This window comes from Sorex araneus, chromosome 4 (assembly GCF_027595985.1).
Source record: "Sorex araneus isolate mSorAra2 chromosome 4, mSorAra2.pri, whole genome shotgun sequence".
Taxonomy (NCBI): Eukaryota; Metazoa; Chordata; class Mammalia; order Eulipotyphla; family Soricidae; genus Sorex; species Sorex araneus.
Window position 1 is genome coordinate 56,694,365 of NC_073305.1, and position 27,850 is coordinate 56,722,214.

Consider the following 27,850-nt stretch of genomic DNA (forward strand, 5'->3'; position numbering starts at 1 on the left):
TTCTTGGAGTGGTTTACAAGTAATAGAGAATAGTCAATTATCTAGGGCCCTTTATCAAGGTCTACGTAAACACATTTCAGCCTAAGAGTCTATGGGACACTGTTAGGAGACGTGTGTCCCTGGAAACACGTTTAGGAGAGTTGCTGGTTCACAGGACACAATGGAGATGTAAATACAGGCATTAAAAGGAGAGCAGTACAGAGAGAGATGATCGCCTGAGAGCCTTCTTAAACTAGCATGCTGGATCAGCGGCAGTCATGTCCGAAAGCTGCTGACTTAACTTCCCACCTGGTTCCAGATGCTGTCAGAGGCGAGGTTCCCCCAGGCTATTCTGAGCAGGTCTTCCCCAAATATGCCATTTTAGCCTGTGGATGGTTTGAACTTGCAGCCACTTGGGGTCCTGCAGGCTCGTGGGAACATTTTCCCCCTTTCTGGCGTCCACAGACCATGGGACTGTCAGGATCACTTGAGTGCATGTGGCACAACCCTGATGAAGTTGGAGACCTCACGCTTAGCCTAAGGACTTTTTTTTCCAAGCCACTGAGGCATCTTCTCATGGGGAATCACACAGAGCAAAGCAGTCAGGATTGCTTTGGTTTGTGCTGGGAACATACCGGAGGCGATGGGGTATGAACTCTCCATCTCAAACTTACCAGTCTGGCAAGCATAAGTTCACAAAAAATTCTGGCACTTCCTAAACTACTTAGAAGAATGAAAAAAAAAAAAAAATGGTGTTTCATCCTGAATAGAGTTACTACCAGAAATTTTCTCTATACCTGCATGTAAACTCAGTATCACTGTATCACTGTCATCCCATTGTTCATCGATTTGCTCGAGCAGGCACCAGTAATGTCTCTATCGTGAGATTTGTTGTTACTGTTTTTGGCATATCGAATATGCCACGGGGAGCTTGTCAGTCTCTGCCATGCGGGCGGCATACTCTCGGTAGCTTGCTGGGCTCTACCAAAAGCTGCTAAGTTTATGACCAGAAAGAGTGCACTGAGTAGGGTACTTGCCTTGCATGCCATCAACCCAAGTCAATACCTGGTACCACAGCAGTCCCCAAGCAATAATAGGAGTGATCCCTGAGCAAGCCAGAAATAAAACCCTAGTAACACTGGGTGTAGTCCAAATTTTAAAGAAGAAAAAAAAAAAAAAGCAAAAAGGAAGAACGCTAATTTTAGTTGGAGATATAGCTCACCAGCAGAGTGACTGTATATGTGAGGCCTTGAGTAAACTCAGTAACGTCACATTTCATGCAATTCACTCTCCATTATGTGAGACCTGCCTTTCTCCTTGTAAAGTCCAAGGCCCCGGGCCCATTCCCTAGCTCAGATGTATACACGCCCCGCCCCCTCCAGTGTCTGTTTTTAGAACTCTCATGTCTACACAGATTCCTTGGCTATACATAGTTTTTTCTCTCCTACTTAACAATCTAATATTAATTTATTACCTGAACAGGAGAGTTTTGGATTATTGCCCTTTCTCTAAAAAGGGTAAGTGAAAGAATCAACAATACTAACAGTTCTATAAAACAATCTCTCCCCCAATCTTCTCAGGAATCCATATATATATCACAACTTCTTTTTTTATTATTATTATTATTATTATTAATTTATTTATTTTTAATTAGTGAATCACCGTGAGGGTACAGTTACAGATTTATACATTTTTGTTCTCGTGTTTCCCTCATACAAAGTTCGAGAACCCCTCCCTTCACCAGTGCCCATTCTCCACCACCAGAAAACCCAGCATCCCTCCCACCCTCCCCAGTCCCATCTCCCCCCACCCCACCCTGCCACTGTGGCAGGGTATTCCCTTTTGTTCTCTCTCTCTAACTAGGTGTTGTGGTTTGCAATAAAGGTGTTGAGTAGCCATTGTGTTCAGTCTCTAGTCTACATTCCCCATGCATCACCCTTCCCCCCGCATGGCCTCGGAGGACATTTTACTTGGTGTTCCCTTCTCTGAGTTGCCCTCTCCCCAGAATGTGAGGCCAGCCTCCAAGCCATGGAGTCAACCTCCTGGTACTTATTTCTACTATTCTTGGGTGTTAGTCTCCTACTCTGTTATTCTATATTCCACAGATGAGTGCAATCTTTCTATGTCTGTCTCTCTCTTTCTGACTCATTTCATTTAGCATGATACTTTCTATGCTGATCCAGTTATATACAAAATTCATGACCTCATTTTTTCTAACAGCTGCACAGTATTCCATTGTATAGATGTACCGAAGTTTCTTCAACCAGTCATCTGTTCAAGGGCACTCGGGTTTTTTCCAGATTCTGGCTATTGTAAACAGTGCTATGTATATATCACAACTTCTTGATCCATTTATCCATAGCTGGGCATTGGGGTTACCTCCATATCTTAGCACTACTATGAATATAGCTGTGCAACTGTACTTTGCAGCTCTAAGACAAAACAAAATCATAAAATTTTCTGTGATAGGGATGGAACTGGAGGATACGATGCTGACTGAAGTCAGTCATAAGGAAAGGGGTAGATACAGAATGGTCTATGTCATTTGTGTGACTCAAAGATACACAAGTATGTAGCAACAAAGAGAAAAGAGAACACAACAGAGCTGATCCAAACAACTAAGTTGGGGGAGCTCCAAAGGTGGGGGGGTGGGCATTGGTATTCTTGAGGGAGGGAGGTGTGTAAACTTGTGTTGGGTGTGGTGTTGAAATTGTATACATGAGAAACCATCATTAACAATATTGTCAGTCGCAGAATCTGGATCAATAAAAAAGTTATAAAAAATTTAGATGTGATTCATAAAAATTCAGTTGTGATTCATAAAAATTCCACATTAGGAGCCACAGAGATAGCTCAAGGGGTTGAGTTATGGTTTGTATGCAGGAGGTCCAGGTTCAATGTCCAGCACTCCATGATCCCCCAAGCACCTCCTGGAGCACCTCTGTGCAGTGAGCTAAGAGTGGCCTCTAGCACTGCCAGTTGTATCCATTCCCCTGCCCCCTCCAAAAACAATCTATGTTAGAATGTTTCTTAAAAAAAATAAATAGAAGGAGACTTCACCTGTAGCTAAAGAGACTACAGGAGAATGAGGAATATAAACATCCTGCCTAGAATTACAAGCAGAGGAAAAAGATTTCTTCCATGTAAACCTATACAAGAATAGGATTCATAGGATAATCACTATAATAGGGCCAGAAAGGAATTTCAAAATCAACTTGTTTTGTTTCTAATGTTTATAAATAGGTGGTGCTGAGCGTGTCTTTAGATGTCACATGACTCAACTTTCTCATTTCACCAATATGAAAATTCAAGCTCAAGAATATAGCATTTTCATCAAGGTCATTAGCAATTGGTTAATCTGATCATTATACTCAAATTTCTTGATTAGTAGGTTCATTGAGCTAAAAGAAGTTCCCATGTGGCTGAGTAATGTCATCCTACAGCTATATATCTTTATTCTCTCTTTAATTAATATAGTTATTTACCAGTTACTGAGCTGCTGATAAATCTTAGGTTTATAAAATATTTATAAACCATTTATAAATATTTTCTCATTTTGTCTTCTAGCCATAATAATGGTCCAGAGTCTTACCTTTATTTCACAGTCATGACACACAGCAATTCCATACCAGATCCAGTATCACATAGCTGGCCAGAAGTAGAAGGTGTGCAGTACATCAAGACTACTTCACTTCAAAGGCCACACACTTCACATGACCTCTCTTTTTTCCAATTCCACCCCTCTTCTACCATTCCTTCTCCTTCCTGATTCCATTTAAAAGCAGTTATGATTAAAAGCAAAGGTCATCTGCCCATAACTTAACTCAAATGTTCCTTATCCCTGGCTCTCAGAGACATATAACCATCTTCCATCATCCTTATGCACCAAAAAGAATTTAGGCTGAGATGAATATGCAGAAAATAATATGGGATTCATTACAAATTAGGCACATTGGAGAGGCCATTCTTTATCCACCAAGGGAGCTGAACTTGGTTATTTCTCCCACATCAAGTAAAGATCAACTGACACGGAAATGAATGACGTTCTAATAATTTATTGACTTTTTAAAAATGTGTGCCATTTTTAACTTTTAAAAAAAATGTGCACCATCAATAAAGTCACAGTCAGATGACTCCTTAGTCATTTACAGGATGCGAAAAATGCCACTCTGTTCCTGAGCAGGAAGAGGGAGGAAATGCGAGAGGTACAGATGCTCTGAAGAGAAGTTCCCAAAGGCTGAGCAGGTCCCAGGACTTTGCATTTGAGAAAGTTCCCCTTGTGCTTATCATTGACAACAAGGTTAATCTAATTTAAGAAGAATTACTCAAGTATTGCTTATGGGGCTCCAGTGCTTTCCAATTTTTATTGAGTCAAACAGAATCTGGCTCTGGGTAGTAATGGTCATGAAAACAAAAATGTTATGGGGTAGGGTAGATACAGTACAGGGGTAAGAGCCTGACCCCAGTTCCACACCTAGTAGCATATGAACTCCATCATGTGTACTGCTAGAGGTCCCCAAACACCACCAGGGCGACTCTGGTGGTCTCCAGTACTGGAGGGCTGAGGGAAGCATCCCATCCTTGGGTTCTAGATTTGAACTACCAATCCACACAGCCAAGAAATGCTAGAGTGATCCCTGAATCCCTGAGCACTGAATAGACACTCATTTAGCATGTGCTCTAACCTCTGATTTATTTCACATAATATGATGCCCTCCAGTTTCATCCATGTGGTACTAAACTACAAAATCCCATCTTTTCTTAACAGCTGCATAGTATCACACTGTATGTGTGTGCATGCATGAGTGTGTTGTGTGTGTGTGTGTGTGTGTGTGTGTGTGTGTGTGTGTGTGTGTACCCATTCATCTGTCTTTAAGCATTTGTGTTTTTTATCTATTCATCTGTCATTAGACATTTGGGCTGTCTCCATATACTGGTACTTGTACTAAGCTCTGTAACGAACACAGATATGCATCTTTCTTTGAAACATTTTTTGTGTTTGGGGGTAAATGCATTTTCTGGGCAGAGGTGTAAATGCCAAGAAGTGAATCACTGGGTCATATGGAAGGCGCTCTCTCTCTCTCTCTCTCTCTCTCTCTCTCTCTCATATGGAAGGCGCTCTCTCTCTCTCTCTCTCTCTCTCTCTCTCTCTCTCTCTCTCTCTCTCTCTGCTCTCTATGTTCTATGTCCCTCTCTTCCTCCCTCCCTCCCCATGGGAATTCTTTCCAGGACAAAGACCTCAGAGATAATCCCAATGACAACTCCCCTGGCAAAGACAACAAAACCAAAAATAAAGAAATGGGACTTTATCAAATTAGAACCTCTTTACATGACAAAAAACAGTTGGACAAATATAAGAAGATAACCTACTCAATGTCCACGATACATCAGATAAAGAGCTAATAACCCAAAATACCTAAAGCACTTATAAAGTTCAAAAACAATGAATATCTACTGATCCCAAAAATGGTGAGAGGAGAATTCCACAGAGAACATAAGAATGGTGATGGCCAATAGATATAAGATAAGGTGTTCATAGTGATTTATTATCAGGGAAATGCAAATCAAACTGACAATGAGGTAATATCTCATACCGTGAAAATGGCATGTATCAAAAGTTTAAAAATATGTTGGTAAGAATGCTGTAAAGAAGGTACCCTTATTTACTGTTGATGAAAAAAAAATCATCTTATACAGCCTCCATTGAAAACAGTATAATGCTAGTTATAAACTCAACAAAATTTTACATGAAAGTACATGAATATTGCCTTAAGCTTTTTAAAAGAAAGTATAATACTTATAAGTACAGGATAATTTATGCAAATAAATGCAAATCATTTTATGTAATAAAATTAAGATTCTTCCTCCCACCCTAGTCCTCCAGGCATAACCACTTGTTTCCAGAATTTCAGAAATACACATTGCAAAGTAACACATATATATCAGCATATTTATTTCTGTAAATACAATGGGAGAAAGTCCATTATACACTACTACATATGTTTTATTTTTCCCTTTAAGTTATATTTTGGAAACCACTTTCCATATTATACATACATTAACAGGATTTTTTTAAACAGTTAAGGCTAACACAATATAACTATACCATAAATCTCTTGACTATTTTACTTTTGATATTAAAATTGCTTTCAATCCCCTGCTAAAACAAATGATACTACAAGGGATATTCTATACCTATTCCTATATCTTTGCCCACAAATTGGGGGTATTCTTTAGGATACAATTTCTAAATGCAAAACTGCAAGGTCAAAGGACACACTACACTACATTTTTATTTGAGATACTGCCAGACTTGTCATTTAAAGAGTTGCATCAATATGAACTTTCATGAATAGAGTTTCATCATGGACTCACAAAGTATTCAAAGCATCATACAATGCTTATTTTTCCCTCGCACTTTCAGCAATAGAGCAGATTTCTAATTGTAATTAAATTTGCCACTAAGACTTCCTATTAGACAAGGTGTTGACCAAATAACATGAGTATAGCTTGGCAGCTATATTTCTCCTAGAGAATGAACACATTGGATTTCAAATTTATCATCTATTTATGAGTTAGAAAAGTAAGCATCAGTATCCTCCACCCTTCTCAACTCTGTATAAGCATATAATAAACTTGAATGTCCTAGGTAAAGAATGATGCACCAAATATGCTTCACGTGGGTTGGAGAAATAATACGTAGTGGGTAAAGCAGTTGCCTTGCATGTGTCGACCTGGTACAATCCCCAGCACTGTATATGGGCCCTTATCACTGTCAGGAGTGATTCCTGAACAGAGTCACAGGTAAGTTCTGCACACTGCCCTCTTCTCCCACATGTAAAAAGAAAGAAAGCAACAAATCTACAAGGCTGTGGATGGGAGTTCTCTTACCTTTCTGTTGTTATTAGTTGAAATTTAGAAATAGCCCTGCACTGTCATAACACTGTCGTCGTTGTTCATCGAGCTTGCTCGAGCGGGCACCAGTAACATCTCATTGTGAGACTTGTTGTTACTGTTTTTGGCATATTGAAAACGCCACGGGTAGCTTGTCAGGCCCCGCCATGTGAACGAGATACTCTGATAGCTTGCTAGGCTCTCTGAAAGGGACGGAGGAATCGAACCTGTCCCTCTGAGGGAGGGACGTGGAGGGTCGGCCAGGTGCAAGGCAAATGCCCTACCCACTGTGCTATTGCTCCAGTCCGAAATTTAAAAAAAAATGGAAACAATGAAAATACTTATGGGGCCAGAGAGTACAGTGGGTAAAGTGTCTGCTTTCCATGCATGAATCCTAGTTCAAACCACACACCACATATGGTACCCCATGCCCTGCCAAGGGTCATTCCTGAGCACAAAGCCAAAAATAACACGAGCAGGTGTGACCCAAAAATACAAACAAAATACTTCTTCTCATCAGTAAATCATTTAAAATACGACAACTCAAAACTTTTTAGGAATAACTTTCTTTGGGTTTTGCTTTGGGGGTCACATCAAATAGTGCTGGGGTCTATTCGTAACTCTGTGGTCAGGGGCCAGGCCGTGTCACGGACTGAACCAAAGCCTCCTCCATGCACAGCATGTGATCTAGCCTCGTGGACTGTTTTCCCATCTCTTGGAAATAAAAAAAAAGTATCAATCATTCTGGAACAAATTTTCATTTTTCAACTCTATCAGAAGAAACAAAAACTGTTGGATGACTTTGCTCAAGCAATATCAACCCACAGGCTCAACCTTGCTTCTTGCATTCAACGGTAAATTAAAATTTATTCTACAGATGTTGTCATTGATTTTCATAACAAAAACTCAGAAGGTGTACCCTTTTCCTCTACATTCCACCTTCAAGGAATAACAGGGTGCTGTTCCTTCCAGTAATTTTCAAGATATCATCATTTTATTGTTCATTTGCCTTAGCCATGCACTTAGAAGGAAACAGGGTATAATATATATGCACTTTCAGAAAACTGCTTTAATGTTATAAATAACATCCAAAACCATTAATGAGCCTTTCAGAGATGCCTGCTTTGCAACAGAAATTACTTAAGCACTGGAAATTCAATCAACAAATATTTATTTTGCAACTTATATGAACATACCTAATAATTTTATTTCAAAAGATTAATGCATAGTATCAACATATACTGACTGAGCATTCACTACATACCAGGCATTGAGCCAACACTATAGCTCCCCAAGACAGTACAGCAAAATCCCTGCCTAGAGTTAGAAAAAGCCAGAAGGCAGATACAGTCAAACTAACAGACAATTTAGAGAATTAGATAGGGAAAGCTCACAGATAAAAGAATCCTAAACAATTAGTGAGTAAATCAGGGAAGACTTCAAGGAGGAGGCAATCTAACATAGCTTTTAGCAAGAATCAGCCATAAAAAAAAAGGATTAAACAGATGCAGAAAGGTATTATTGTTTAATCATAGCAATTTTTTTAACTAAATTCAATGAAACTCAATAATAGAACAATAGCTACTAGAAATATCGTGAACCAAAGTTAGAATATGTGCAGTCTTGATAACATAAAAAAAAAAAATTCTATACTTTTTTTCTGGAAGTTTAAGCCCTCCAATACCATGAGAGCATAGTAACACATACACACTGATAGATATTTTCAATCACGAATGTCACATATTCTCAACTTTGAAAAATTGAATAGACATTTTACAAACTAGATTTGCTCCTTCTGTTTTTCTCACCCATTAAACTGCAGCCTCTGTCTTTGGTTTTGAGTCTAGTCTTCTCTGCACTTAAAACTTTTAGAACCTAATTAGAATAATCATAGAAAAAGATGATGGGCTTGTGAAACTAAGACATATTTTCCTTCCCTTGTGCTCATATTATTTTGACAGCAAGGAGACCTAAAGCAGGGACTGATTCTAAGCAAATTCCCCAAAGAATAGCAACAAGAAAAACAGCCACTGAGCTGTAAAACTCCACTTGATACAAACACTTGCTCACACATAATAACCAACACGTGATGTTCAATCCTTAAAGGAAAACAATTTCAAATCCAGGCATTCTGTTTGCCCTCCCCACACCGTAGAGAACGGGAGTCAGTAGCTCTTCAATATGTTATGCTAGAAAACAAGATGAAAATGGAGAACAGGAAAATGAAATAAGTCTTCTGGGATTCATTCTTTAGTTTGTTCATTCAAATATACTGCCGAAGAGGGTGTTTTCCATAAAGAAATGATTGCATTTGAACACTCTAACTTGTGCTGTTTGGAGAATTGCTTGGCTCTACCTAACAGCTGACATTTCCAAAAGTCCCACAAATTATATGGTTTTGACAAAAGAACAAGTTTGGGAGGTTGAAGAACAGGAACACTTATTGCTACCACATTGATATGATTTAGAAGTCAAATTGAATGACTATAGTCACAATGGTCTATGTGCCAATCAAACAACTTTCAATATGTTCTTCTGTAGAAGGTAAGAGGTGATAAGGAAATTCAAATTCCAAACCTGTCCTTTTGGTAAAAGGCTGTTAAAGTGATTTGTCTTAACTATCTTCAAATTCACTGTATCCCTGTCATCCTGTTACTCGTCGATTAGCTCGAGCGGGCACCAGTAACGTCTCCATTGTGAGACTTGTTACAGTTTCTGGCATATCGAGTATGCCACGAGAAACTTGCCAGGCTCTGTGCCGGCGGGATACTCGCAGTAGCTTGCCGGGCTCTCTGAGAGGGACGGAAGAACCGAACCCGGGTTGGCCACATGTAAGGCAAATGTTCTACCCTCTGTGCTATCACTCCAGCATATCGTTAGACTATAATATTTTAAACTTCATATTTAACATCAAACTTAGGAGGATATACATATATAATTACTATTCATACATGAAGTCCACTGTACAAATATACCACTTATTTTATATACAATAATTTGATGAGATGCTGAAGGAGATGCAACAACAGCAAAAAATATGTATAGTTTCTTCATTAGAAATCAGTTGTCCCGTCGCAAAGATCCTAACCTGCACACTCTTTGTAAAAATTACCTAAAGGGAAAACATTATGCAACCTACAAATTCGGCATGGTTATCTAAGCAGACATTTGGATAACTTCCCTGCCTCTCTTTTGCAAAGCACCTCCCTGGCCCTTGGGGTATATCCCATCTCCCTTCTCAGAGTCCAGCATGGCCCTTCTGAGCTGACTCTGGCCCAGAACAAGCCCCTCCCTCATCCTTCCACAGTCTTATGCCCTAATAATCTATTTCTGAAATAGGCTATTGACACAGTACAGAGGGCAAGGTGATAGGGACGAAAGGGGAACAGGCAGAAGGAGTTGGGGACACAAGAGAATTACCAGTATGGATCGTGAGGAGAGGTTTCGGTGGTGCCTGATAACCTGGATGACCAAATCCCTCTGGATCTGATGTCGGTGGGCCCCACGGGTGACTTATGTAAAGCAGGGAGGAGAAAGACAGTCACTTTCTCCCCAACCGCCTCTGCTACCCGGGACCCAGAGTTACTGGGTTCTTGTCTTTGCTCGCGAAAAAGAATTTCAGGAGTAGACAAGCAGTGAAGTAACAGATTTTATTTAGGGGCTTTTGAGGATAGGAGGAAGGGATAAGAAAGAGAATGAGAAGTAAGAGTAACGCATTCAAGAGAGAACACAGGCTTCTCCAAGGGTGGAGGAAGCCCCTACACATAACCGAGCTTTAGACACAAAAGTATGAAAGCATGAAAGTACACATCTCAAGAGGGGAGATGCGGGCGACACAAGAGCTCGGCCACATGGGCACAAGCAGCACATGGGCTCAGGCAGCATAAGCAAGCCCTTCCTTTGTTCAAGGTGTTTTTTATTGGGTTTCTTCAACCTGCCCCCACGTGGAGTTTCTTTCTAGATAAAAGTTTGTTGCTAAGGTTACCAGGGAGGTTGGGAGTGGTGATGGCCTTCTTTGGGGAACTTCCTGGGTTCCCCATTATCCTCATGGTCTGCTGACGGTTTCCTCTGGGTCTTTTGTTTTCTTGAATCTGCAAGTCTTAAGATTCTCCTTCCCAGAGACTGTTAAATCAAAATTTTCATTGCCCAGGGCCTTTCCCTATCTACCTGCCTACATCAGATCCAGCACCAGAAGATAAACATCTCAGCAATCCTTCCCCTATTTTAATGGCCTGCATTCTTGGAGCTTAGTAAAAAGAATGCTCACCCATCTATCTTTGTTAAAAAGGTATCAAAGGTGAAGCCTTCAGCCTTTCTGGGAATTCTGCTTTAGGAGTCCCCCTCACCCCCATAAATCTGGAAATTTCCCTGCATTCTTTCCTCTTTCTGCTCTATCTCTTACCCTATATAAAGCCTTTACTGAATTGTGCCATTTGGTCTCTCTGTCCCTTACTTTCCATTTTGACTGCTTGAGAACAAGAACCTGCACCTGTGCCAAACCTGTTCAGTCCATGACACCATGACACCACATGTGAACCTCTGAGTAGCCCTGGAAGCGACGATGAACGAATCAGGAGTAAGACCTGAGCACCAAGAGGCCCAAGAACCCAAAGAAATAAAGGCTGGAAATAAAAGAAACTGGGTATCCCTGTAACTGATTAATTCTAGACCTGTAAATCCATATAAGATATATACAGACACACAGGTGCGCATGCACAAACACTTTTGAGAACAGTGACTTAAGTCAACATTTGCAATCATGAAAACCCAAGACTACTTTCACTGTTCAGATAGTGAATACTGAGGGCACACCAGCCACCACACCAGCCACTACTGTCTGGGCAGCAAACCGGAAACCCGGCAGCCTTCAATCTTAAGGATATATTCTGGTTCCGGTTTGTTTGTTTTAATCATTCCTGACTCATCTGGCCAAATTAGGTACACAGCCACGTCTAGAAGCCAGGCGGCGTGTTACAAAGGTAGACTTTTTTGGGGGGGTGGGGGGGATAGGCGATTACGGCAGATTGACAGCTGTAAATCCTAATAATTTTTAGAGAACAGCGAGAGGGGGCGGGGTCAAGAAGGGGTGCAGAGAAAACCTGTGTTTGCCTCCTGCAATCCCAGTAAATCTGCAGAAAACCTGGATCATTCCACGCAAAGACCAACTGGGAACCCAAGCAAACAAATGCTCCGCAGCAGAGGTCAGAAGAACACGCCCCAGGGGAACTGCCGGGGGAGGCACTCACCCAGAAGGAAACCCCTTCAGGCAACAAGCAGCCAGCAGGTTTCTAAGGGGCAGAGCCTTGCCCAGGGGAACTGGAGGGGAGGGAGGAGTGCGCCGAACACCAGGTACCGTAAACCCACGACTCTGCACTTTTCAGCGCAGGACTGGGAACAAGAAACTATAGGGCATGAACCAGGGTTGGGAGTCGGGGCAAGCAGGTCCCTGGGATCTCTCCAACTGAGTCCGGAGCTGGCCGAGCAAGGTCTTTTTAAGTTCCCGGTCACCATAGCAACAGACCCCAGGGCAAATTCCTCGGAAAAGCTCCACCCCTCCCTGCGAATACCTGAGCGAGCTGGGACTGGAGAGGCGGCGGTGCCGGTTTGCTTCTAACTCTCCTCCCCTGTCAGATTTGCCCTCACCCAGTCTCTGTAGACAGGAAGTGCCCTGTGCACCACAAGCACAGAGGCTGCAAAAGGGCCTCATTGCCTGAATCGGCCGCTAAATGCCCTGGGCCGGCCAGGCTGAGATTTTTGTCAGGACTGTATGCTCAGTGGATAGTTGGTGCTACAGCCTCAGTTCCTTCCTTTTGTTGTTGGTTTTCTTGCCCCTCCACACCCCCCAACCCCGGCCTTTTTTTTAGGAGAGAGCACAATAGCAAACTTGGAGGTAACCAGGGACTCTTGGCTTGGTGCTCAGGAATTGCCCCTGAAGGTGCTAGGGAGCTATAGGAAGTAGCCAGGGTTGAACCTAGACCTCCAGCACGCAAAGCATGCCTCCATTTCCTGTTTACAGTCCCAGCCTCTGCCACTAGATCTCAGTGAGTGCAGCAGACTCCAGGAATGTCCCCCTTGCTCCCACCCTAGAAGGCCCCAGTATCTGCGCTAAAATCAGCACAAACCTGTTGGGCATCTCTGAGGGTAACACACCCACATACTGCTCAGAACTGCGGGATTTGGCACACAGGGACCCAGAGCGCATGCGTCTGTTATCCCTGGTGGTTGTGAGGCCTACTGCATTCCGTGATTACTACACTGCTGGATAGGCTTTATTTCCTGCCAGTCCCGAGTATGTGATGCACGGCCAGCTAGGGCTGAGGTCTCAGCCTGCTCTCAGACCCACATCAGCAGGGGAGCCCCAGCAACCACATGGGTGAGCATAACTGAGGCACTCCAGGAGCAGCCAGCACTCATGACAGTGAGGTTCCTTCTCACTGCCAAAGGCCTGTGTGACTTTGACAATACAGCCAGTGCCAATCATTCACGTCTGTAAATTCCTGGTGGTTATCCAGGCCTGCTGAATCTCAGTACCACAGCTGCAAACAGGCATATGCTACTCTGAATTCCCCAGTCACTGCTAGGCCTCTCTGAATCCCAAGTGATATCTCAGGCCAGGAGCAAGCAACTGTAAAGACACTGGTCGCACCCAGGCCTTCTTGCCCTTGGTTCCAGAGCCTATGCCAGGGACTCATGATTGTGAATTCCCTCGTGCCCTCTGGTTCCACAACACAGGCAGCCACAACTGTGAATCCATTGGTCAACACGAAACCCATTCTGCTTGGAGCCAAAGACACTCACAACCATGAAAAGCCAGCGGTTGCCCAGGCTTATTTCAATGCAGGCTTCCAGTTCTCATGCAAGTCCCAGGGAGAGCAAGAACTTTGGGGAGAAAGATGAGCTCATGCAAACCAAGAGTTCAACAAAGCTACCTGGGAAGACTACTAATAAGAGAGAACTCCATCTAAACTACCTGAAAAAGACTTCAAGAAACAAAAAAAAAAAAGTCCAGTGATGCTCAGTGAAATGAAGGGAACAGAGCAGAACTTCAACAAAAATAGGGAACATACAAAGGAACGTCTAGGAAAACTCTAGACTAAAATAACAGAGAAAAATATTACAATGGCTGAACTAACATACAAAATGACTCTATTCTAGATATGTATTTGAGAATTAGATTTCAAGGACAAAGAAAATAAAAGAAAAATAAATAAATGGGACTATAGCAAAGTAAAATCATTTGAATGGTGAAACAAACTATTATTAAAAGGGGAAGGGACTATGGATTGATGTAACAGCACTGAAAGCATGAAACAATAATTTTAATACTATTTTAAACACTGGTATCTTAAATAAAATATTGTAAGGGGTCAGAGATTATAATAAAAGATGTAAAATGTTTGTTTTGAATGAAACAACCTGGTTTCATCACTGGTTTTGAATATGGTACCCAAAGCACTGCCAGAAGTGATCCTTGAGCACAAAGCCAGGAATAGTCCTGAGAATCACTGGTTGTGATATCCAAACCTCCTTAATAAAATATTACTAATAAAGTTTAATATAAAAACAATTAAAACGTTTTAAATGATTTAAAAATGACATGAAACTGAATGGAAGTATTTGCACCCAATAATCTGATAAAGAGTTAATATCCAAGATACATTAAGAACTAAACCTCAGCAATAAGAAAATAAGCAATTCTATCAACAGTTGGGAGCAATAGTTAAATAGACACTTCACCAAAGAAAACAGACCATGGAGAAAGTGTTTGTTGTCACTTATTGTCATGAAAGGGTAAATCAAAACTACAATGAGGTGTAATCTCCTACCTGTGAGAATTATTTGTGATGTAGATAATTACAAATGTAAACTGGTGAGGAAATGGGTGTTGGAAAATTGTATGACTTAACCCAATCATGAACAATTTTGTAGCTGTGTATCTTACAGTGATTCATAAATAGAAAAGAATATCAGTATCCCAAAGGCCAGATACAAGTATTGGCAGGGGTAGGGGAGAATAGGAAGCCTCATACACTTTGATGAGAGTGTATATTAGTCCGACCTCTATGGAAATCAATGTGGAGAACTCTCAAAATATTTAAAATGAATCTGCTGTAGGACCCAACAATTACACTCCTAGGTATCTATGCTAAGAACATAATGCTAGTTTTAAAAGATATGTGCGTAACCTATGTTCCTTGCACAGTAATTTATTACAGGTAAGATGTAGAAACAATTAAAGTGCCCAATGACAAATAGACATATATATATTTATTTGAATGTATGTGTATAATATGCATATATATAATTATACTCTTATCCTAAGAAAAAATGAAATCTTGCCTTCCTAACAATATAAATGGAACTGGAGGAGACCATGTTAAGTGAAATAAGTCAGAGGAGAAAGACAGATAAGATCATCTCATGCACATGTGATAAAAGTAAAATAAAGCACAAGAAAAAGAAAAACCAATAAAAACTAACATGTGAGTTCAACAACTCACACAGTTGTTACCAGAGAAGGAGGTGAAAGGAAACATCTGATCCCAGCAGTGGCAGTGGTGTTGGGGGTGGGGCTGGGGGGGCACATGTGAGGTCTAATCACTGAGGTAAAAAAATTAATGGTATTTTGGTGATGACTATGGTATGGTAACATATTTTTACATGCTGTGATAGTATATCCCTAAAACACCCACTGTGTAAAAATTATTGATATCTTAAATGAGAAAGGAAAGAAGAAAAGACAAAGAGGAAGGGATTAAAAAAGGTAGGAAGAGTGTCATATGTTGGAGGCTGTGAAGATTCCCTAAGAAATGGTCTTGCCCTCTTCCAACTTCCAGCAGTGGCAGGATTCAGAGCAGAGTTGATGTATTTGCCTGAAGTTCAACTCTGCCCTGATAGGACTAAGATTATATTGCACTAACATATGTTAACGCCAATAACCCAGCTAATTTTACACTTATCTTTATTTGTTTTGTTTGTTTGTTTGTCTGTTTTGGGGTCACATCCAGTGGTGCTCAGAACTTACTCCTGGCTCTGTGCTCAGGTATCACTCCTGGTAGGGCTCAGGGGAGCATACAGAGTGCCAAGGATCAAACCTGGGTCAGCAGTATGCAAGGCAAGGGCCATACCTGCTGTAGTATCTCTCTAAATTTTGATACTTATCTTTAATAATTTTCCCAGGAACATTATTTATATATATACACATTATACTGAGGAAAGGCTTTGGAAATTTCAACCATAATATCAGACCTAAAATTAGCACTTGAGAAACATTCACAGCCAGGATTTCACCTCCCGCCCCCTAGTTAGCTATTTTAGTTTTCTACATTGGCAGCTTTCAATTTTTTCTGCTCAGTGAAAATAATAAATAGCTCAGTAATTTAAATTTTTTTCTCTCGGAGTACGATATAGCTCTGCTTAACAGGAAATGGCAGCCACCTCTAACAGTCTGATACCTCGTTTGACTTTGTTACTCCAGCCTATTGCCCTCTCTGATGAACAAAGCAGAGATCCATTTCTTATAGGAAAAAGCTGACCTTTCTTGGAACTGACATATCTAGAATTAAGAACTCAGACCTAGCCAGCGTGCAAAACACTTCTCCCTAATGTCATATTCTTGGATAGGCCAGAAAGTCAATCAAATTCTACTTCACAAATAAAACTAATGCCTATAATATGAGATCAGAGGATGCATTAATATTTCTAAGGCCAACTATTCTCCCTCAAGTAATATAAAGTTATAGCTATGACTTTTCTCAACTCTCTATCCACTGCTCTTGGTACAGGAAAGTAATTATATGTCTCTGTAAGCCATAGCCGAGTTGTTATTTGAGTAAACAAAAAAAGAAAAAGCATTTTGAATGTTACTTTTAAGGTTTCCATAAAAGTTAACATCTATAAGATATTGTTTCCCAGTTCTGTATAAAAAACAGAGCTTTCAGTTACTTCAGGGCACATGTGAAAATCTGTGGAACACAGGGTACTGGCATAATGCCACCTGGAATAGTGCAAAATTCCATTATCACTCAGATCTGGGTAGAACCGAAGTCAAAGTATGTCCTGCAATTTATGGTGCATACACACGGTGAAAATGACCTCTGCAACTCTAGTCAAGAGAGACTGAATATGCAAGGGACAATAACCAGAGTATATATAGAAATAGAACTCTGACCATCATCTGCAGAGGTGTCTCTAGGAATTGATTCCAAACTATCTATACAAACAATAACTGGACAGCTTCCCCAGTTTTTGTGTCGGCTTCAAATTTAGGACCAATTGGAGAAAGCTAAAATAAGCTCTTCCAACCAACTATATAGGATGTCCTGCATCTAGTTAGCCTTGCTCCAAATTCCACATGACCACAACTTCTAATCAGAACATAGCTGAAGCATTCACTTTTTCTTCTCTATAAAGCTGCCACTTTCATTTACTTCTGAGTCTGCCAAATCCAAGTGGTGATGACTGACTCCCTTGCATTTGATCAATAGCCTTTGCTTGCTCCTGTTCAAGTGTTTTTCAGTATTTTCACACCCACTTCTCCCTGGTGTCTGTAGTCTGCCTAAGTGCTCTTTTAGGCTGTCCCCGCCTTTATCTTCTCCATCCTGTACCAGCTTCGCTCTTCCCTGCTTCCTCCATCTATCTTTCTGAAGACGAATTAGCTCTTTCATGTAGTTAGACCCTTCCGTCAATATTCGTCACTCTCTGCCTCGCATCCTCTTTCAATCCATTGTCACAGGCACCCCCGATACAATAAGGTATAGTCCCAGGGCCTCCACTGTTTTTAGCATGGTGGGCCTATTGTAAGGACAGGTATGGAAAATCAAGAACATGGCCTCACCAAGAAGAGATTTTTATAGATGTGCCTAACTATATCAAATTGTGAGTTGAAACAGAGCATCAAAGATCTGGAAACTAGAGCCAGAGAGACAGCATAGGATTTAAGGTGCTTGTCTCACACACAGGCAACAGATAATGATCTCCTGAGCATAGAGCCAGGAATAAGTCCTGAGCACTGCTGGGTGTAATCTAATCCCTTGTCCCTCACCTCTCCCCTTATTATGCCTCCTCCCCCACTCTGTCCCTCTCCCTCCTCCCCCCCACACACAACTAAAGACCTGGAAGTTAAGAAAAGAAAGAAAAAATTCCAACAGAAGTCATCAGTGGTTAGTTGAAAAGTCACAAGTGGTTGGTGTCAGAAAATCAGTCGACAATGGCAAGCCCCCTAAAAGGTATCAGAGGACAAAGCAAGTGACACTGTGTTATCTTGTTCTCTTTACATTTTACTGGAAAAACCTCACTAAAGTCAAGAGAGGTAAATAATGGAGGCTCACCAAAAATATCATCACCAAAATATATTGCCTTTGTAATATAGTCTAGACTTAAGCATTCAAATTTTGCAAAAAAATTCAAGAAATGTACTCTTCAAAGACTTAGCAAAACTTTTTTCCTCCATTTTATCTTTAATCTCCTTTATGGACTGGAGCAATAGCATAGTGGGTAGGGCATTTGCCTTGCACGTGGCTGACCTGGGTTCTATTCCTCAGTCCCTCTCCAAGAGCCTGGCAAGCTACCCATGGCATATTCGATATGTCAAAAACAGTAATGGTAGGTCTCATTCTCCTGACCCTGAAAGGGCCTCCAATTGTTGTGAAAGACAAGTACAGAGAGGCTTGTAAAACCTCGGGGCTGGGAGGAATAGAGACATTACTGGTGCCCGCTCAAGTAAATCGACGAACAATGGGATGACAGTGATACAGTGATCTCCAGAAATAGTCTGAATTGCTCTTTGCTCAGTTCGTGTTTGATTCATTCCTATAACAGGTCCCAAAACCTAACATCCAGGTTACATAGCGATTTTAATTCCAGTCTTAAGATTATGGAACATACAGGAATTTAGTATTTGGAAATACTCAGATGACGTGTTTAAAAAAATAATTGGAGAGAGGAAATTTTACATTAATGAAAAACAAGTAAGTAAATGTATTCTTTGCTTAGGAATTCCAGAAATAATTATTGGTATTAAAGATAAACCAAGTAAAATGTTGATAAGTTTTCAAGTTGGGTTTTCTCCTCTCTTACACTTATTAATAAACTTACTACATTTTCAGTAAAATATTCATTCACAGGGAATATTAATTTTACCAAAATCAATAGGGCAGTAATATATTAAAATATATTTTACCAACTGAAATTAATTTGTGTTGTCCTTAAGCATAGATAATTCCTCTGGGCAACCAACTCATTTAATCTTCCATCTTGTCACAAGAGCAAAGAAAAGCAACTGAATTTTAAATGTTTAACTAGAAGTAAAATCAAGTTTATATAATGATATACCACACTGCAAGGAAGTAATAAAGATAAACGTCTTTGTATTGAGATACACTGTCAGATTCTTCTTTGCTTACAGATAACATAAGCACTCTTCTATAGTATTAAATGACTATTCAAATACCACTTTAGAATGTGTTTTTTTTTAAATTTTGTTTGGGATAATTTGAGGCATTAGAGTTTTGACAGTGACATTCTCTCATAACTGAGAGAAGTTTGTGAAGTTCAGACCTGATTGTGTTTGCCTTCAGCAAACATACTGTTCACATTTTGAGAAAAACTGCTGATGTGGTCTGATGAAAACTGTTCTGGCCCTGCCAAATCACCGACAGATGTGCTTCTCTGCTAAGGGATTTCCCTGGAATGTACTATTTTTTTTTCCTATCTGTTTAGAGAAAGTTCATTTAAAATCTGTTTAAATGTATTAATGTGCAATGTTGCATTATAGCATGCTGTGGGCATACTGGCAAAAAAAAATATTGTGCAGGATGATATATACATACCTCTCGGAGAGCCCAGCAAGCTACGAGAGTATCCCGCCCACACAGCAGAGCCTGGCAAGCTACCTGTGGCATATTAAATATGCCAAAAACAGTAACAATAGGTCTCATTCCCCTGATCCTGTAAGAGCCTCCAATCATTGGGAAAGATGAGTGAGGAGAGACTGCTAAAATCTCAGGGCTGAGTGTAATAGAGACATTACCAGTGCCCGCTTGAGTAAATCCATGAACAATGGGATAACAGTGATACAGTGTTTGTGCAGGATGCCAACAGAAAACTTAGACTGAAAGCAGTAGACATTCTTGCTAAGAGCCTTCAAGTCTGCAAAAATACATTGTCTAATTTCATAGAACATCTGAATGAGTTCATCTATTTTTCCACGCCCGTTTAAAATGTTTATGACACTGCTAGAGAGTTTAAGTCACTTGTCTATAGTCACATGGTCACATACCCAGTGATGCACAATGGGCTCTCCTGCAAATACCAATTTGATTAAGAAGACAAAAAATAGCCTTGACCTGTTAGGTTTAAATAAAGGATGTGAAGCGCATGGATGAATCCTTTGAGCTTGGAGCTGAAGTCTATACTTATTATCAAGTCAGTGTTTTCTATAGCCCCTAGTGTCCCATTATAAAGTAATCTCATTTCAGAAACCTCAACAGATTTACAAGCAAACGTAACTATTAAGGGGAGCATTAACGTGGCTTTCAGTGAATTAAAATAGACCTTTGGATATTGGTTCAAGGATAAGACAATATCAAAATGTACAAGGAAGCAAAATGTTTATTTCTCCAATTAAAAGAGGTTTGCTTGTTTTTAAAGGGATGCAATATTGAAAGTCTGAATGAAACCAGTAATGTACATCGTTTCTGAATTAATGTGAAGTATGATGAACCCTATTCTGAAAAGTACCATAAACACGGTTGCTCTTGCCTGTCCAAACTTCCCTTCCTCTAGGGCAGGATTTCTCAAGCTCAGCACTGCTGTCATCTTGGATGACTTTAGTGCTTAGGAGCACTGCCCCAGGCAGTATGGAGGAATATGTTCTTCACTCCCTAGATGTAAGAGGGATCACATCCCAGATATAACAGCAAAAGCATATTTTTAAAGAATTAAGAACATGAAAATGGCTCCTACGTGGAAGAAAGGGGCATTTGCTTCTTTATGAGAATCACTACTGGAAGGACTTTTGTAGCTACACTGGTGAGCTGCCATTCAATTTATATACCCGTAGGGAATTAAAATTCAAGCAGCTCATGGCTAGAACCTTCCCAAAATTCACAAGTAAATCCTGCTGAAAACACCAGTTGCCATCTCTTCTCCGGGATTTTTTTTTTCTTTTGATCCCTTGTATTACCTAGCCCCTTTTCAGACATTGTTCTTTCACCCTGCTTTTCAAATTACAAACTGCTTACAGTGAAGGAAACATGCCTTTTAAAAATCTAAGCAGAAAACAGTTTTTATTGTTTTGGTTCAAAAAATGCATTTCTTGTTTATTACTAATAAAGAAAGGAGCATAGAATGACACTTCCCCAAAGATAAACTAAAATACTTAAAAAGGATAAAACATTAAAAAGTTTTTACCAGTAATTATAAAACCAGAAAAGGGATATGAGCTTATGAGCTTAAAGTAGACACATTTTTAAATAGAAGCTAAAAACTATGGAGAAAAGAAAATTCCTGTAGAGTCAGTTTCATGTGCTCTGACTATACCCTGAAACACTACCAAGAAGAAAGATAAATTGACTGGATGCTGAGAACTCCCCCAAAATTCCCTAAAATTTGTAAATCTTTGAGCTGAAGGGAAAAAAACTTGAACAAGAAATTCAAGGAATATACCTTTACTATCAAAGAGCCAAGATTTATCAGACCTGCCCATGCATTCTGTTGATATTCCATATATGACAAGATTTATTCTGAGAAGATCAATTAGAAAGTGCCACGCCTCTTTTGGATTTATGTAGATACCCTTTGAGCAGTGTACGGGCAGAATTCTCCCTTCAAACTCCCTCAGAATTCCATCAGTATGCTGGGACAACATATATGTATGCAATAGTTCATGAAAGCCTTGTCAAGAGAGACAAAAAGAGTCATGGGAGCTCACTGATTTCTAGAGTAACATGTCACATGAGGGATGTGTTAAAGATCAGAGAAGTGGGTACTCCTGAATGAGATATAAGTTCAAGGACAAGACATTTAGATGGAGCTTAATAGACTGTATATATCTTCCTACTTTTCATTTCCACATCTCCAGTGTCTACTACAATGAGTTTCTAAATTTCAAGTCTTTTTTTTTTTTTTATGAAAGCATGGATTTCTGGGTGTCATCCTAATTTCTCTTCTAAGGCTGATATGGGGTTCAAGAAATTCTTTCATGAACCAGTACTTCTGGTCTGAGGACCACACTTTGAAAATCTATGGTTAGAAAAGCAGCATCTAGTACTCAAACTAGGCTCAAATGGGAAAGACAAATTAGTTCCCACAACTTGTTAAAGTTATCACAGAAGACCAGTTTGAGAAAAACAGAAACACTCATCTTCACAGTAAATGAGATGAAAGAGAAAGCAAGAACCCAATGCAGACACACTGCCTGAAGTGAGTAGTTGAAAATCTGAGGAGGAGACTAGCAAAATGCAAAGGAATATTATGCAGAGAACTAATTTTGAAGAAAATACAGTCCAAGTAACAGAAACAATTCCCACAAATATTTTTAATGTTAAAGAACAAAAATATCAAATGAAATTTCAAATTTAAAAAGGTATCCCTGAACCAAGGAAACACTCTGCCGAATAGTATATACCTCTGAGGAATTAGTTTAAAAAATTAGAAGAAACAGAAATAGAAAATGTTAGCACTATAAAACAAATTGCTAGAGTAATAGGAAAACTAAAAATAATTATAATGAATACACACGATAAAGACAATGCACTTGTTAAAGCAAACAGAAAGTAGAGAGCTCATTTGGAAGACACTTAATATTATCTAAGAAAATAATAATTGATATACCCTAATAGCGTGAACCAAAAACCAAATGAACTTTCACTGTTGGATAACATTGGGTTGTCCTTGGTCTTCCCTCAGGGAGTTTAGGCTTATTGACTCACTCCCACAACAGTGCCCCCGAGGCACACCCAATTTCATCAAGCACTAGTAATTCTATAATGCTTTTCTCTGTCCTTTATGTCGTCTGCATGGTTTAGCAATGTCCTTTTTGTATAGACACAGGAAGATAGTTGATGCTATGCTTTTGTAACATGGGAGTTAGCTGACTCCAAATAATAATTACTTCTGAGCATCTATCATATTTACCTGACTTAAATCTCAGTTGCCCTTACTTCTTAACATGCCCAAAAGGTGGGTCCTGACAAAGAGACTGGATGGACCCAGGGCAAGCTGTAAGCTACCTTGGCATCAAAAGGGGACAAGTTAAGCACCATAAGTATAATAAATTAAGAGCATGGTCATGGAAAAAAACTCTGTCATGATTCAAAAATAAGTAACTGAATAAGGACCCTACTGGGTTTAGCAAAGAGTAAATTTGCCTGAGGACTGTGGTCAGGGATATATACCAAGGTGTCCCCAGGAAGAGCCAACCTTTTAGTATATCTCTTACTGTGTTCATACAAAATGACTAGAAGAAATACTATAAGAAGTAAGTTTACTATGATTGTCTAAATCTCCAAGAATTTCCCCTGAAGGAGTGGCTTTAATCTTTTTGTTGTTAGGACAATGTACAACCCCACCTATATGCATTCCACCCTTCATGATTTCTATACGAAATGTTGTAAGGGGTAAGAGGGGACTAGGATGAGAACTAAGAGGGCCGCAATAAGGACTACGAGTAGGAGGATGAGGGAACTATGATGACTGAGACTACAACCAAAACTACAATGACAATTGTGCTGGAAGGGGAGAGATCATCGGAATACGCTGGGGAGGAGAGAGAAATAAACTGACAATCAACCAGCCAGGGACCCATCCCTGTTTCTCCATTCCCCAGTCCTTCATCCATCACTGTGAGCCAGCTAGCAGAATGGCTCTCAGCCACAGAATGCTCCAATCCCATATGCCTATACTTTTTCCTTTGAAACTCACAATCAGAGTGAAATGTTTCCCTGAAACAAGAAAGACCTAAATCTGCAGAAAATACATATTGAGGAAGAAATTAAGAATTACCGTTAAGCATCCTGACTTATTTCACATCAAGAATAAAATTAGAGAACACTGGATACTCCTAAATAAGAAAGCCAACTCCAGTATAGAGAAAAGGTCATCCTGGCTTTAGTTTCATAGCAACAACCTATTCTAGAAAAGTAATATAACAAAGTCTCCAAGTTTCAGAAATTAAAAAAGAAAGTGAGTCAAGAATCTCCTGGTGAGTCAATAAATTTTTCTAATTAAATTAAACTGCTTGAGTGGACACAAGTAACATCTCCATTGTGAGACTTGTTGTTACTGTTTTTGGCCTATAAAATATGCCATGAGTAGCTTGCCAGGCTCTGCCGTGCGGGCGGGATACTCTCGGGAGCTTGCTGGGTTTTCTGAGAGGGGAGACAGTTCCTTCATAGAAAAAAAAAATTATGTCTCAGGCTCCACTAGCATCCCAGGCAACAACAACAGCCCTGGCTTATCCCAGCTCCCACCAGAGCAGGTACTGCCCCTTCGGGGAACACAGTTCCAGATGATGTTCCACAAGGATGCAGTGATCTGCCAAAGAGCCCTACTTCCTAATTCCTGGCGACACAACTCTAAGTACCGTAACTCTACAGAACGCAAAGAAATGAAGGCTGCAAAAGGCAAGTCGCTAACCAACTAGTATGAAAATGGAAAGATCTTCCAAATTACGTGGCAGGCTAGATGGAACCCCAAAGACCCTTCAAAGTGGAGGGCTCAACGGGCTGAGAGCAAGCAGGCTTTGAGTTCATTCTCCGACACAGATCTTGGGTGCCTGACTGACAGAGTCTCCCCCACCTCCAAAAGCAGAGATAGAAGAGAGATGGGAGAGATTTCAAGCACTGGGCCTTGGTCAACCAGCTCCTGAGTTTGAAGATCAGGACAGAGGTCCCTAATCAAAGAAACGTAAGTTGCATCTAAGTGAACCGCCAGCAAGGAAAAGGGGACCTAAGTTCTATAATGGAGAAGAACGGAATTTGGCTAACAAGGTGAAAGAATGCTCCCAACCTTTAGAAAGTAGCCCCTATGGGCACACAGAATAGTACAGCCGGAAGGCAGCATGTCTGGCAAGCTACTTGTGGCATATTCGATATGCCAAAAACAGTAATAGTAACAACAAGTGATTAAATTACATTAAAAAATTTTTAAAAGAAGATTAGTTCTGGAGTTCAGTCTGTCCAGTTTGCCTACCCACTTACAGGTATTATTAACAGATCACTTGACTGCTAGTGCTTTGAGGTTTCTTATCAATAAAATAAAACTGATAATGGTACCTAAAAAAACCAGAATGTTATATTGGTTAAGTATTTATTCAAATGTAAAAGCAATAGGCAGATATTCTCAAAAGTGAAAAATCTCAGAAAATATCCTCATCATTCTTCTCTAAGAAAAAAAGGTCTAGATCAAAGTTACCCAACCAAGAGATAAATTAAAATATATAATCCTGGAATGTATAACCCACAGTAAAAGAACTAATCATGATTGTGTCTAAAATAATGCCATAACTAAATAAATAAAGTAATTACAGTTGAAAAACAGAATGAGGATGTTACAAAACTTTCAGTTAAAATAATCCAAGCAAAGTTGGAAAGTAGTGAGAAAAGTTGAAAGATATGAGAGAAACATGTGATCTTTTCTGGTAACTGATACTGTCCAAAATTAATGCAGTTTTTAAAAAGTCATATGGATTTTAACATTTTCATTACTTCAGAATATTTTCTTTATATTGAAAAACTTTTCATCAAAACAATTTGGTAGGGAAAAATATATACGTGAAGTCTAATAATTCTTTGAATTTTTTGTTTCCTTCTGTTTATCTTTCTTCTTTTAAGTAAAATTAAATTTAATATAGCAGGTAGGGCCTTTGCCTTGCATGTGACCGACCCAGGTTCGATTCCTCCATCCCTCTCAGAGAGGCTGGTAAGCTAACAAGAGTATCCTGCCCGCATGGCAGAGCCTAGCAAGCTACCCATGGCATATTTGATATGCCAAAAACAAGTCTCACAATGAGATGTTACTGGTGTCCGCTCGAGCAGATCGATGAACAATGGGATGACACTGCTACAGTGCTACCCATTTCTATAAAGCAAGTATAAGATTGTTTCGGAGTGTGTTCCTGTGTTATAAAACTAATTCAATTCTTATTCAAAGAATAAGAAGGCAATTGAGAAACACTGGTACAATGGAAGGGTAAGAACAAGCTATATTAGAAATAAACAGACAGACTGTAATATGGCGGACTCTTATCTGAAAAATAACCATTTTGCCTGCATGGTCATGAGTAGTTGTTTTTTATAGGAAAGTAGAGGAAAGTAAATCTTTAGGAAGCAGGGTAGGGACTTTGGGGAGGGGCAGTTAGCAGTAAATTTCTTCTTTGGACTGTTCCCCTGAGTTATATTTCCCCATATGTCTGCAAAATAAAGATTTCCAATTAGAGTCCCTACCCTCTCATTAATTAGGACAAGATAAAAACAGGGCAGCGGCATGGGGGGCATGTTCAAGTTGTTCAACCACCCTGATGACTGATTGTCTGCTTTCTAATACTAAATTTCTCTTAATTTCTTTTTCCATCTGTCCGTCGAGAGGCTTAGCATGTTGCTCTTCAGTTATTCATAGTGGCTATTACTGGGAAAAAGGTTTAGGGTTATATATTGCTTTCTTTATACCTTTTTCTAATGCCTACATTTTTAAATGACAAGCATAAATCACTTGCGAAAAATAAGCAATCATCACTTTAAGACATTTATATGAAATATAAATACTACTTTTCTGACTTAGTAAGCAAACATAAGTCAAAAAATTTTGATGACTAAGCATATGACTAAGTACCTCTCTATGAAGCATCATTTTGAAAACTTTCCCAATTGTAATGTACATTAGAAGGAAATGAAATGTAAGAATGAGGAGAACAGAGTAAAGGCAGTCACCCTGGTAAGTATTACATTTTATTTTCTTAAATAAATTTCTGGCTTCTGGTCCTTTAGTTAGCTGTACTCAACAGTTAAATGAGTGTGTATGATATGCCAGGCGATGAACTAATGTATTCCATAGTTATTTTTGTTATTTAATTCTTTGAAATACTACAAGGTGATATAATAAAAAGGAGGCAGAAGTGGTGAGGAAGAAGAACAAAGTAGAAAGTTTAGAACAAAGCTTAGAACAAAATAGAAAGTTTTAAATCTAGTAGGGATTGCTAACTTACCCGTTATATAATGTTCCTCCTCATAAATTGTGATTTTTGTGAAAGGGAGTGATGACAACAGTGTAACTCACAGAATATTGTGAGGACTAAAGGAAATTTAATTTGCTATTTAATTCTTTGAAATACTACAAGGTGATATGATAAAAAGGAGGAGGAAGTGGTAGAGGAAGAAGAGGGCAATAACAGTTTAGAATGAAGTAGAAAGTTATAAATATAGAAAATTCATTGAGAGACAGATAAAGTGGCAGGGTAAGAATAGGTAAGAACAGCTTTACTAGAAATAAGCAGATAGACTGAAATATAGTGGACACAAGTTTGCAAAATAACCATCTTACCTGCATGTCTAATCATATTAATATTAAATTAAATATTAATAATAAATGTTTATCTATTTACCTACTATGTGTTAAATAGTTTAACAAATGAAGTTACTGCAGTAACACTTTCAACCTTCAAGATATTTAAGTTCTTTTCACAATAGAAGTCCATTGTATAATAGAAGAAACGGTCACTAATATTAGCCTTTAGAAATCCAGAATTTACGGTAGTATTCTTAGAGAACCTGCATAGGTGGGCATGACCTTGTGTGAAGAGAGAACACAAGGAAGAACCATGAACTAATTGAATAGTTTTAAGCACAAAAGTGAGGGAAATAACGACAACAGAAGGACTCTGACTATGTAGATGCAAAGGCCATGGTCAACTTCAGGTTGTCTTAGAAACAGGACTCCAGCATTATAATGAGATAAAATAATATACTAATAAGTAAAAGTT

The 27,850-nt window shown here is 39.5% G+C and overlaps 1 protein-coding gene across 9 annotated transcripts in view; it reads right to left on the minus strand.

Annotated features, from left to right (window-relative positions):
* FHIT (fragile histidine triad diadenosine triphosphatase) overlaps positions 1-27,850 on the minus strand; it is a 1,667,781-nt gene that overhangs the window by 911,858 nt on the left and 728,073 nt on the right. Inside the window, exon 1 of one of the 9 annotated variants that reach the window (XM_055135672.1) lies at positions 12,441-12,498. The exons of 7 other annotated variants lie outside the window; for them this stretch is intronic. The gene's annotated coding sequence lies outside the window, so the exon portion shown is untranslated. Of the gene's footprint in view, positions 1-12,119; positions 12,229-12,440; positions 12,499-27,850 lie in introns of those variants that run through there. One more of the 9 variants, XM_004616470.2, reaches the window with a different exon arrangement.